Source organism: Muntiacus reevesi, chromosome 9 (assembly GCF_963930625.1).
Source record: "Muntiacus reevesi chromosome 9, mMunRee1.1, whole genome shotgun sequence".
Taxonomy (NCBI): domain Eukaryota; kingdom Metazoa; phylum Chordata; class Mammalia; order Artiodactyla; family Cervidae; genus Muntiacus; species Muntiacus reevesi.
The window spans coordinates 31,670,008-31,683,256 of record NC_089257.1 but is presented as its reverse complement, the minus strand read 5'-3'; the positions used below and the strand labels follow the sequence as shown (position 1 = coordinate 31,683,256).

The 13,249-nt window shown below is 35.2% G+C and overlaps 1 non-coding gene across 1 annotated transcript; it reads left to right on the top strand.

The window, feature by feature from the left end:
• The first annotated feature begins 8,782 nt into the window (after positions 1 to 8,782).
• On the top strand, positions 8,783 to 8,973 carry LOC136176159 (U2 spliceosomal RNA). The gene has a single exon (XR_010664534.1). It is a non-coding gene; the product is annotated as a U2 spliceosomal RNA (small nuclear RNA).
• Positions 8,974 to 13,249: the final 4,276 nt, after the last annotated feature.

Here is a 13,249-nt window from a genome sequence, read left to right as displayed (position 1 = left end):
TTTATGTCACAAGTCAGTTCATAGCCAACACTGTTGTATCATAGATAGCTATGGATAGAAAGATTTCAGAATGATCCACATCTCTCTGATTCAAATCTCTTATTTATTAGATGGGAGCTAGTCCCTAAGAAGTTAGTATTCTTTCCACAAAGTCACACAGCTTTTAGAAAAATAAAAAAGCAAAAAACAAAACACTCACAGAATCTCTCTTGTTATGGCGATTCATTCAAAGGTAGGCACTTGACCAAAATTTGGCCAGTTAGAATAATTTTGCTAACCATAGTGATCATTTCAGTAATACATCACTGAAACAAGAAATAAGTTGGTGTAATCAGAATAAATTCCAGAGCCCATATCAAATTCATAACAGATCTTTTTTATTTCTTATGCCGAACTTGAAAGACTGGTAGTTCTCGTGCTGGGGGAAGCCATGGAAATACTTCAAGCAAGCAAGCCTCTTGAATGAAACTGGAGAGATTGCTTTTCCTCCCCAGTACTTAGGTATCTTCCTTAGTATTTCTCTCCTATGATTTTAACTATGTAAACTGTTGACCTGAACAGATAGACTGCCGCATATTTCTCCAGCAAAAATTGACTTATTCACAATCAACAGAATTGCAATTTGAGATCTGCAGCCATGGCAAGCCACGTACCCACACAGCAAGGGAAGGAGAATGCTTATAAAGAGGGGAAAAGAGGCTGTAAGCATTACACAACAGAGTGCTTGGCTTTTCATTGGCTGAGTCCTTGCCTGGAAAGAAGAGCAGTCTCTCTTCTTCCTGTTGGGCTCTGCTGTTATCACAGGGCATGAGAGCTCCCCCTTCTGGTCTCCTAACTCTATTTAACTGAGGTTTCTGTTTATCACATTTTTACAAAGCCAATATATTTCTCCTATTTTTGATGTATGCATTTTTAATTAGCTTAAGTAAGTTTGATCTGGGTTGTGTCCTTTCCATGAACTCAACATCATTTACTTGATTATTAAAACAATGTAAGACTTTTAAATCTTTCGGATACATTGATACTGTTAAAAAGACTGCTTTGTATTGAAGTCTTTCTTTGTATTTCAGGATTATTTTCCTAAGAGAGCTATACAGAGATTCTTAAAAATGAAATTCTTCAATATGAGAGAGCTTCTTTAAATATGGAATTAGTGGCCATGAATATTGGCCCACTATTAAAATATCTTTCTGAATATAAAAATATTAAGAAAAATGAATATTTGAAGGATTCCTTATAACTATTTTCTATTTATCTTCTAGACATGAGCAAGCTTTATTTCTTTTAAAACTATACGGGCAGATTTTTCTTATGTAAATTTTGTTAGACTTGAATAGTATCAATAAAAAAATGCTGTTTTTAGTTCAAGGTAAAAGCTAGTACCTCATTTTCAAAAATGAAAGTTGATTTTCTAACTAGTCCTTTACATTTCTTTAGGATGTCTGAAGTGACAGTCAGCAAAATCATTCAATTCTAAGCAGTTGCAGGTTGTCAAAGTCTCTAATTTGTCAGCCAAAATCTAGTTAATCTAGGTAGAGGCAGAATGAGTCCATTTGGGATGGTGTTGAGTAGGAGAGAGTAGTGAAACCCACCAAAAAATAGGGCATTTCTTGGAAATCAAATTTTATTTTTAAAAAGTTATTTTTTTCTAATTTGTATCACAACTGCATGTATTTGTAATCTGAAAGTAATGATTCAAATGTTTCTTTTTATATTTTTGCTTCAAATTACTTATATTCAAAAAGTGTAAGTGATTTAGTTTGAGAAACTCAAGGAGAATGAGACTAGGTCACTAGTTGTTTTGAAATACGAAATAATACAAACCACTCAAGAAACAACAGAAAGATGTCTTCTGGAAACTTTAAAGTACTTCAAAGAGCAAATATTGTCATTTAATATTCCTTTTATTTTGACCCAGTTTTATATCCTGATGAATCAAATATGTTATATAATTAATAACAAATCCCAATGGAAGAGCAGCAACCAAATTGTAGGGTTGTAACATTGTTTTCTACCTATATATTTCTGTCTGTAATTGGAAGTGGGCATTCTGTGTAACTGTACATGGTAGCCTTGCCAGTTGACAGGAGAAGATTCAATTAATGCCATAGATGTGATCACTGAAAATTTTAAGCATATGATGTGAGGATCACAGACATCTATGGAATAAGTTAAGGATATTTTCTCCTCAATTTAGAGGGAAGAAGTCTCAAGTTAGGTCTCTTATATATAACACTCTCAAAAATTGCAAAGAAGTATAAGAACAGGGCTCAGAAACCCAAAAGTTGTCATTGATCTTGTTTTTAATTTTGTTACCTGCTACATATTATATACTTCATTCTACAGAATTAAATCATTTAACTACAGAAGAAAGAAACACTTTCCTAATCCTATGATCATAATTGTAGAAGAGAATTTTTCTTGGTGATGCAGTTGCTGTTGAAATGTTCTTTCTGTGACACTGTCACCACCCGTTTTTATCATGAACAGAAGACATTTCCTTCTATCTATAGGGAACAGAGCTTGTGCATCACCTGATCTAAGCTGGTGTTTTGTGACATTTGAATAAATTAGTAATACCCTGCATTTGGGGAGAAAAAATTCCATCTTTACTAAAATGTAATTTTAAAAATCTCATTTAAGAAAAGCTCAGAATGGTTATATTCTTTTTGTTTTTTTTTCCAAATGTACTGGCTTAGTGAGTAAGATCATTCTCTGATAACTCTGCAATGAATAATACTCATACTAATACCCTGATCATCCTCAAACAATAAGCATTGTCATGGTAACTACATATCATGGGAAAACAAACTGTGCAAATGAGCTTCTTCCATAGCTTTAATTATGCAAATAGAAAATTGAAGGAGTTCATTTTAAGGATTCAGTTTCCTATTTAAGTATTGACTGAAGTAAATGACTCAAGCACTTCTCCACATCTGACTGTTGATATGTTGAAGACGTTAACTTGATTATGTCTGTCTGGATTTGTGTTGACATTCAATACAGGAAACAATTTAAATTTCTGCTTAATGTTTTACTTTAAGGCCCAGTAATGGAATCTGATTCAGTTGTTTTAATCAGTTATTCTGACTGCCATTTTCTGGATTCAGTGCATGTAGTTTAGTGACTGCTATGAAGCAAACTACTGACTTTTCAGTTCTAATACAATCAGTTTGAGAGTTGTACAGGAAAAATAAGGGCTAACATTACAGATTTATTTATTCCTTTAGTTTATATTTATAAGCACTTGAAATATGTACAAGGTGCTGTTAAGAGTACTCTATTGAAAGTTAGATGTGTAATTCCCTTAAAACTTGACTCAGTAGGAGACATAAGATAAAACAACTAAAATGCAATGTGGTATGGGTTATGTGCATATGACTGTATAAGTGCTCATGATGAATGGAACATAAAGCCCTCTTATCAACAGAGACCATGCAGATTGAATAAATGAGTCAGAGTGGAGAGAAGTAGGAAATTGAGAAAGAAAAGACAGATTAAGGAAGCTGGTGAAAGAGAGGCTCATAAAAGGCATTATAAGTCCACATGACTGACTTGGATAATTAAGGATAATTACAAATCAATGAATGGAAGGGTTTTTTTTTTTTTTTTTTTTTTACTTCTTTTTATTCTTCAAATGGAGATTTTCTGGAGTGGTTTAGAAAACCAGAAAACCATAAAGAATAGGATATCCCTAAAGAAATAATAAATGAGGAGTAGATCATGGCCAGCGAATTCAAGTAGATGTCATAACCCTCTTTAAAATTGGATCACTGAGGAGTAATGTGGCAAATCACCCACACACATACACACATACACACACACACACACACACACACACAAGATTCAGGATGAAAAGTGTTAGTTGCTTAGTCATGTCTGACTCTTTGTGACCCCATGGACTGTAGCTTGCCAGGCTTCTCTGTCCATGGAATTCTCCAGGCAAGAATACTGGAGTGGGTTGCCATTCCATTCTCCAAGAAAGAAACAAAAGTGGCATTGGTAAGGAATTGATTTTTAGTCTACTTGATCAGATGGGTGCTATGTTCAAGGTTTGTCTAATAAGGATTGCAAAGGCAGCTGCTCCTGCTGCTGCTGCTGCTGCTAAGTCACTTCAGTCGTGTCCGACTTGTAGCGACCCCATGGACTGCAGCCCACCAGGCTCCTCCATCCATGGGGTTTTCCAGGCAAGAGTACTGGAGTGGGGTGCCATTGCCTTCCCCAGCATAGGCAGCACCACAGAAATAAGGGATGGTAGGAATGGAGGACTTAAACATATGCTGAATGTTTCAATTTACTGAGAACTTGGTAACTACTTCATTTCTCTTGAAAAAGAACAAAAATATTGAGAAAGTGGCTGCTTTAGGGGTAATTCTGACAGCCAAGAAGAAAAATTTTATACAGGTAAATGTGAGGTGCTTCTTAGCAGAAGAGAGTCATGTTATATTGGATAAATATATAGCAAATAAGAAGTTATAGAACATTATTAGAAGATATTCTCATCTTCCTGAAAGACCATTATGAAAGTAAAAGCATAAAAGGATAACTATGTTCTGTTAATCGCCTTCCAATTAAGTATGAGAAACACAATATAGAAATCTGTATTTGAATTTAACATATTATTAAGCAGATGTTAGTTCATTAGGAAGAAAACCCTGTATATTAAGAATTTAAAATTGATATACCTTTGGCATTAAGTGCTTCCAGAGGTAGTAGATTTGCAGGTAAACTTACACTGAAACACTAGAAGATTATTTTTTCACCAACTGTCAACCTTTATCTGATATATATAGTAAGGGGAAAATATCCTTAAGGTAAAATTAAAAATAAAATTAGAAAGCAATTATAAAAACAAACAAAAACAGCAGGATCAAGCATTTTCACTGCTTCTAGCTCAGCCTCTGATGCCAATATTAGACAAGTATTATTTCATCAAATGATCAACATTTCAGAGAGATGGCATAGAATGATCAGTTTAATAGGTATAAGTCCTGAGATAAGAAGTGCTCATTCTGAAGTCAATTATGGACTAAAGAAATCAGAAGATTTCATTAAGTATTGAATTTGGTAGGGGTTTAAACACTTGTGTATTTTTCCAATAAATTATTAATTTCAGTATCCAATAATGAATGGCTTATTACGTTATAAATCTTGTCAAAGTCATTTATGCTACCCAAGAACCAGGAGAGACCCTAGTACCTTATTTTTCAAAATATGATCTGTAGAATGGTAGCAATGACATTTCCTGGGAGCTATTAGAACTGGAAAGACCCCAGGCACAATGAATCAAAATCTGCATTCTAACAAGTTCCTAGATGACCCCATCCAGTTATGACATCTCCTTTCCTTTCTTTCTGCCTAAAAATTTCTATATGATGTAGGTTTTCCCCACCATTGGCAGATTTTTCCTTGTAGTTTTTGAATGAGCTCTTTGGCAAGAATGTGTGATTGTTTTGAGTTATAATGAAATTCCGTAGCCTCCAGGGATGCTCTGTGAGTGGAACATAGATCTCTTAGCCTTCTGGAGTTCACTGATTCCCTCTTTTAAGGTCAGATTTGGAGCTTTGTATACATGATGCCAACATAAATTGAAAAGTGAAAAAAATGCCATGCAAATTTTCTTTGGTATGGTGAATGATGTTAGGCAGTGTTACAGATTTCTTTTGTCTTCAACTTACTGGAGTTAGAATACGACTCAATGTCATGAGGAATCAGGTCACTGCTCTGGCAAGAAATAAGATCTGCTTTATGACTCAGAACTCAGCAGAAAATGGTCTTCTCATTTTAATCCCTTTGCAGCTTTGAGCTGGCTATGCTGTCTGTATCAGTCAAGTATTACTGTGTAACAAATACAGCAAACCTAATTTATTAACTCCTGACTCAATGTGTACACAATTTGGACTGGTCTCAGTTGAGTTACTCTGTTTATCTTGCCTGGGTTCACTGAAGTCACTGCAATTAGCTTATGAATCACATGAGAGCTGATTGATCCTGGGTGACCTTTTCCATGTCTGTGGTTTTTTTGCTAGGGTTGATAAACTATAGGTCTTCAGAAGACTAACCCAGGCTTTTTCAGATAGAAACTGAGTCCCCCAAACAGTAAGTTCCAATTTTTTTTTAAACCTTTTACTTTTTAAGCACTTTTAAAGTTTTAACTTGCATCATTCTTGCTAATATTCCATTAGCTAAAGCAAACCACACAGCCAAGTTCATACCAAGGGGTAAAGATATACATACACAGGTTCTATCACTTGATGTGCTCAGATGCTCAGTTTGTCTCCAACTGTTTACAACCCCATGGACTATAGCCTGCCAGGCTCCTCTGTCCATGGATTCTTCTGGCAAGGATACTGGAATGAAGTGCCATTTCCTCCTCCAGGGGATCTTCCCGACCCAGGGATCAAACCTATGCCTCTTATGTCTTGTCTCCTGCATTGGCAAGAGGATTATTTACCACTGGAGCCACCTAGGAAGCACCCTATCCCTTGATAGATGGTGTAAAATGCCTTGGCCTTTTTTTTTTTTTTTCCTTCTCAACTTACCACCTCTCTATCCCAAAATAATGAGAAGGTTTTAGGAACTTGTACCTCTTTCTTTGTAAGCATTTTTCTGTTATTAGAAAATAACCTCATGGCAATGAAACTGTAGTGTGTGTCAGACATGCCATAAGAACTCTAAAATCATGGAATGTGACTTTGAACTTGATCAGCAAAGGGCACTTCGTTATCTACTCTGAAAGTCCACTTCCCTGCTTTTCCTCTAGAAAACCTGTATTTGTGAGCGGAACTCTATTTTGTCTTGTTTATTTCACTTCTTTTGCATCAATAAAATCCGCACCTGTTTCTTCTGGCATCGAGAGCAGCTGTCTGCTCTGAAGCAGTATTTCCCACCTGGGTAGCTGAGCTGCTTCTCAGCGGCAGACACCTTTGTCAGCGTTGCTGGGAAATGAGCTTCTTGGCTAATTTGGGTGCTTCCCTTTGGACTTGCTTAAACAGGACAGAACAGGAAGTGTTTGACTCCCAGATCTGTGCTATGAGAAGTTTCCTAAGATGCAAGCAGTGGGTGAGAAAAGCGTCAGCAAGAGGTGGGTGGTACATAATATAAAGAGGTATTATTAACTGATGTGAATGTCAGGTAGAAGAATATATACCAAGGGACTTTTTGATTGGGTCACAGTAAACATGTGAGCAAAACCTTTGCAGTTTTTCTTTTTTAATCGAGGTATAGTTGACTTCATGTCATGTTAGTTTCAGGTGTACAACATACTGATTTAATATATTTACAGTTCATACTCCATTTAAAGTTACTAGAAAATGTTGACTACATTTTCTGTGCTGTACAATCAGCTTGTTTATTTTACGTATGTAGTAGTTTGTACTTAATCCCCTCTCCTTATTTTGTCCCTCTCCTCAACCCCCAATGGTAATCACTAGTTTCTCCTCTATACCTGTGAGTCTATTTCTGTTTTGTTACATTCATTTTATTTTTTAGATTCCACATATAAATGATAAAATTCAGAACTTGTCACTCTCCATCTGACTTATTTCACCTAGCAAGCATTATGCCTTCCAGATCCATCCATATTGTCAAAACCTTTCTAGTTTTACATGATGCAAAAACACCTGAAATATGTGAATAAATTAAGATATAATTTTCTTGTGTTGGACTCTGTCATACTTGAAATATATACATGATACATATTAATATATATATTATATACATATATCATATGTGTATATGTATATTTGGCAATAGGGCTTGTTTTCTTAGTTTTATCCATGTCATTGCATGTAGCAGTAGTTTGTCCCTTGTCATTGCTGAGTATACTCTGTTGTATGAATACCCCCACAATTTGTTATTCCATTTACTTACTGATTGATATTTGAAATGTTGCTAGTTCTTGACTATCACAAATAAAATTTCTATGAATAATTTTATATGACTCTTAGTGTGGATATGAGCTTAATTTATCTCAAGTTAAGTAGGAGTAGGATTGCTACGTTATATGAGAAATGTATGATTAATTTTACAAGAAAGTGACTTACTATATTCCAAAGTGATTGTACTATTTTTCACCTTTCCAGTCATCTGTGAGAATCCCACTTGCTTGATATCATTGTTAACATTTGGTATTGCTAGCCTTTTTAATACTAGTCATTTTAGCAAGTAAGATTTAATATCTCACTGGTTTTAATATTAATTTTCCTGGTCATTAACTTTGTTGAGGCTCTTTTAATGTAATTAATGGTCATTTTATATCTTTCAAATATTTTGTGAATTTTTTGTTGGGTTGTCTTTCTTCATATTACTAAGTTGTGAGGGTTCTTTATATATTTGCATACAAATACTTTACCACGTGTATGTAAATATATGTATATATATTTATATTTGCATATTTGTGGAAAATCCTGTCTTCCAATCTTTGGCTTGTCTTTTCTTTCCTCTCAATGATGTCATCTAAGAGCAGGAATTATGAACTTTAGTGGAGTTTCATTTATTCTTTCTATATAATACGGTGTTTTATGTCTTTTCTAAGAAAACTTTGTCTAACACAAGGTTAAAAAGATGTTCTCCTATGTTCTCTTGTAAAAGATTTATAAATTTAACATTTATGTTTAATTCTACATTACTTTTCAAATTCATTTCTATGAAAATGTGAATCAAGAGTCAAGGTTCTTTCAGTTTTTCATACAGATATTTTTTGACAGCACTATTTATTGAAAAGACTATACTTTCAGCATTGACATTTGTTGGCACCTTGGTCAAAAATTATATGATCATTATCGCTTCTCGGCCTTTTGGCTAAGATCAAGTGTAGTATCTGTTCTTATCAGTTTAATATCTGATACGTCCTCTATCCGAGGACAATATATTAAATGGATTTTTGGAGCTGGGAGTTGGAATAGGAGCTTGCTCCGTCCACTCCACGCATCGACCTGGTATTGCAGTACTTCCAGGAACGGTGCACCCCCTCGGGGGAAACAAAAAAAAAAAAAATTATATGATCATCTACATATGATTTCTGCCTAGATTCTGGATCTAAGTTCCACTGATCTAACTTTACACCTATGAAACACTGTTTTGATAACCATAGCTTTAAAATCAGATAGTTTAAGGACTTCATTTTTCTTTTCTTTTCCAGAATTGTGTTGGCTATTGTGAAGTCCTTGAGTGACCTTGTTAAATTTGCTTATACAATCCAGAAGTTTGTTTCTTTTAGATTCCTCAGAGTTCTCTGCAGTCATGTCATCCGTCAATAGATTACCTATGTCTTTCTGTCCTACATATTTCTTTATTATATCTCCATGTAATATTGAATAAAAGTGGTGAGAGTGGTCATGTTTGCCTTGTTCCTGTTTTAGAAGGAAAGCATTCAGACTTTAACCATTAAGTATATTATTAGCTGTCGTTTTTTCTCTTTAAAAGGTTTTTATCAAATCAAATAAATGTCTTTCTATTTTGAGTTTCCTGAAACTTTTTCTCATGACAAGGTGTTGAATTTGAGATTATTTTATGTTTTCTTTATATCTGTTATGGGAGTTTATTATATTGATTGACCTAAAATGTGGAACCAACGTTGCATTGCTGAGATCAGTTACTAAGTAATGGTATGTAATCCTTTTATATACTGCTGAATTCAGTGTTTTATATACTGCTGAATTCAATCCTCTCCTGGATTCAATTTGTTAACATTTTGCAGAGAAATCAAGTTGCCAACATTAATGTTAGTTTTTTAACTTTTATGTGTTCTATGATTTTCTCTTCTTGTAGTATCTTTCTCAGGTTTTATATTCAGGTTATACTGGCCTTATAAAATGAGATGGAAATGTTCCTTCTGATGCTGATTTATAAAGGAATTATATGAAATTAATGTTTATTTTCACTTAATATATACTTAAAGTTATCAGTAAAATCATTTAGATGTGGAATTTACGAGTGTGTTATTTTGCATTAATTTCTTTTAAAACAGATTTAGGGTTATTTAGAATTCATTTTTCTCCTGATATTGTTTTGATAAATTAATGCCTTTGACCTGCTTATCTAGGTTATTAAACATATTAGCACAGAGACTTCCCTGGTAGTCCAGTTGTTAAGATTCCATACTCCAATGCAAGGGGCACTGATTCAGACCCTGCTTGGGGAGCTAAGGTTACACATCCTTGTGGCCAAAAATCCAAAACGTAAAACAGAAGCAATATTGCAACAAATTCATTAAAAACTTTAAGATGCTAATAAATAAGTAAACCTTAAAAAAAAATCTAAATACATTAGTACAAAGTTGTTCAAAATATTATCTTGTAAACATTTCAGTATTTGTATGGTCTGGATTCATATCCCTCTTTCATTACTAATATTACTGATTTGTTTTCTTTATCTCATTTAAAATTATTCTGACAAGGAGTTTATCAACCCTACTAATATTTTTAAAGAACTAACTTTTGGTTTTAAAAGATTTCTCTACTTCGCTGGTTTCTGTTCTTATCTTTATTACATTTTTTACATTCCTTTATTACATTCCTTACATTTATTTACTAAGGCTTTCTTTTACTTTTCCTAGACTTTTAAAAGTAGAAACTTAAATACATGATTTTTATATTGGCCTGTTTCTCCTACTAAAGATATTTAAAACTATAAATTTCCATATAAACTCTGGTTTTGCTTGCTCTAATAAATTGTAATATGTTATTTTCATTATTATTTAGTTCAAAATAATTCTAACTTCTTTTGGAATTTCTTTAGTACCTCATGGGTTACTTAAAGCATATTATTTTGTTTCCAAATATTTTGTAATTTTTCTAGATAAATTATAGGTGTTAATTTTTTAATTTAACCCCATTTTGATCAAAGACATCAGTGAGATATCAATACTTTTACATTTGGGGAAATTTATTTTACACCCTAGCTATGGTTTATGGGGATAAAAACTCCATGTAAGATTGAAATATGTTTCTATTTTTTGTTTAGTATTTTGTTAATATCAATTAAGTCAATTTGGATAGCAGTGTTGTTGAAATATTTTATATCTTTACTGAGTTTTATCTACTTTTGTCTTTTTAATCTTATGCTACTCTTTACCATACAATTTACTGCTGGCATTTAGAAAGCCACTGTACCAGCTCTATATCCCAAAATATTTATGTCTTTGTATTTCAGGTGCATCTCTCCTACAAAGCATATAGTTCAGTCTTACTTTTGTATTTAGTCTGAAATTTTCTTCATTTAAATGATTCTTTAGTCTCTTTACACTTAATATAATTACCTGTGCATCTGGGTTTGAGTCTGCTACGTTAGTATTTGTTTTTCACTTGTCTCTCTTGATTTTTGTTCCTTCGTTTCCATTTTCTTGATCTTTGGGGTTAATCAGTATTTTTTTGAACTGCATTCTATTTTCTCTATTTGCTTCTTGCCTTTCCCTTATTTTATTATGTGCTCTAGGGCTCAAAATTTGCATTCTTAATTTATCAGAGGCCATTCAGTGTCAGTATTATTTACTGCTTCAAACGTTCACTTTATGCCCGATACTGTACCCTCTCTACAGCCTGCTGAACACCGAACACTTACTGCTAAACCGTTACACTTTACCCACCACCCTTCACTTTTGCTGTCATCTCCGGCACATCTGAGTCTGATTTTGATACTTGCCCTTTACACTGTGCCTTTTGCCTTTTAGTTCACCTTATCGATTTGTTCTTGACATACTGGGTAAAAGGCATTGCTGTAAATAGCCCTTTAGCAATGGGGTGGTAAGCTGTGGGAAGAGACTATGGGAACGATTGAAGGCCAAAGGAGAAGGAGGCGGCAGAGAATGAGATGGTTAGATAGCATCACTGAGTCAATGAGCTTGAATTTGAGAACACTCCCAGATAGAGTGGAGGACAGAGGAGCCTGATGTGCTGCAGTCCATGGGGTCACAAAGAGTCAGATACAACTTAACGACTGAACACCAACAAAGGTATGGGGAGAGGATGCATTCTATAACCTACGATTAGGTTTCAGTCTTTGGTGAGCCTGTGCTTCTGGACTCTGAGCTTTGTGAGTCCTCATTTTTTTCATCCTCTTAGATGGAACAGTGTGGGTAGAGTGCGCTATAGTTGGTTATTTCCTTTTCCCCAGGTCAGGTAGGTTCTGATAGTACTCAAGCTGGTTAAAAGTGAAAGTGGGAGTCGCTCAGTCATGTCCAACTCTTTACCATCCCATGGACTGTAACCTGCAAGTTTCCTCTGTCCATGGAATTCTCCAGCCCAGAACACTGGAGTGGGTAGCTGTTCCCTTCCTCCAAACCCAAGAATTGAGCCCAGGTCTCCCGCATTTCAGGCAGATTTCTCACCACCTAAGACACCAGGGAGCCCTGGTTAACTAGTTTTCCTTAGGGGCAGACCTTGTTAAGAAGAACGGAATGCTCCACTATGTTTCAAAATGGTTGCTTTGCCCCTTCTCTTGCCGGAAGCAGGAGGGAATTTTGCTCAGGTCTTCACTATGGGAAACTGGTCAAGCTCCTGTCGGTAAAATTCACAAGAGTATAGGGCTCCTCTATGAGTTGATCCTCTTGGATTTTTAATCCCTCAGATTTGTCTTTGGCAACCGTCTCAGTTCAGTTCAGTTGCTCAGTTGTGTCCAACTTTTTGCAACCCCATGGACTGCAGCATGTCAGGCCTCCCTGTCCATCACTGACTCCCGGAGTTTACACAAACTCATGTCCATTGAGTCAGTGATGCCATCCAACCATCTCATCCTCTGTCGTCCCCTTCTCCTCCCACCTTCAGTCTTTCCCAGCATCAGGGTCTTTTCCAATGAGTCAGTTCTTTGCATCAGGTGGCCAAAGTATTGGAGTTTCAGCTTCAGCATGAGTCCTTCCAATGAATATTTAGGACTGATTTCCTTTAGGAAGGACGGGTTGGATCTCCTTGCAGTCCAAGAGACTCTCAAGAGTCTTCTCCAACACCACAGTTCAAAAGCATCAATTCTTCAGCATTCAGCTTTCTTTATAGTCCAACTTTCACATCCATACACGACTACTGGAAAAACCATGACCTTGACTAGATAGACCTTTGTTGGCAAAGTAATGTCTCTGCTTTTTAATATGCTGTGTCAGTTGGTCATAGCTTTCCTGCCAAGGAGTAAGCATCTTTTAATTTCATGGCTGCAATCACCATCTGCAGTGATTTTGGAGCCCCCAAAATAAAATCTCTCACTGTTTCCATTGTTTCCCCATCTATTTGCCATGAAGTGATGTGACTGGATGCCATGA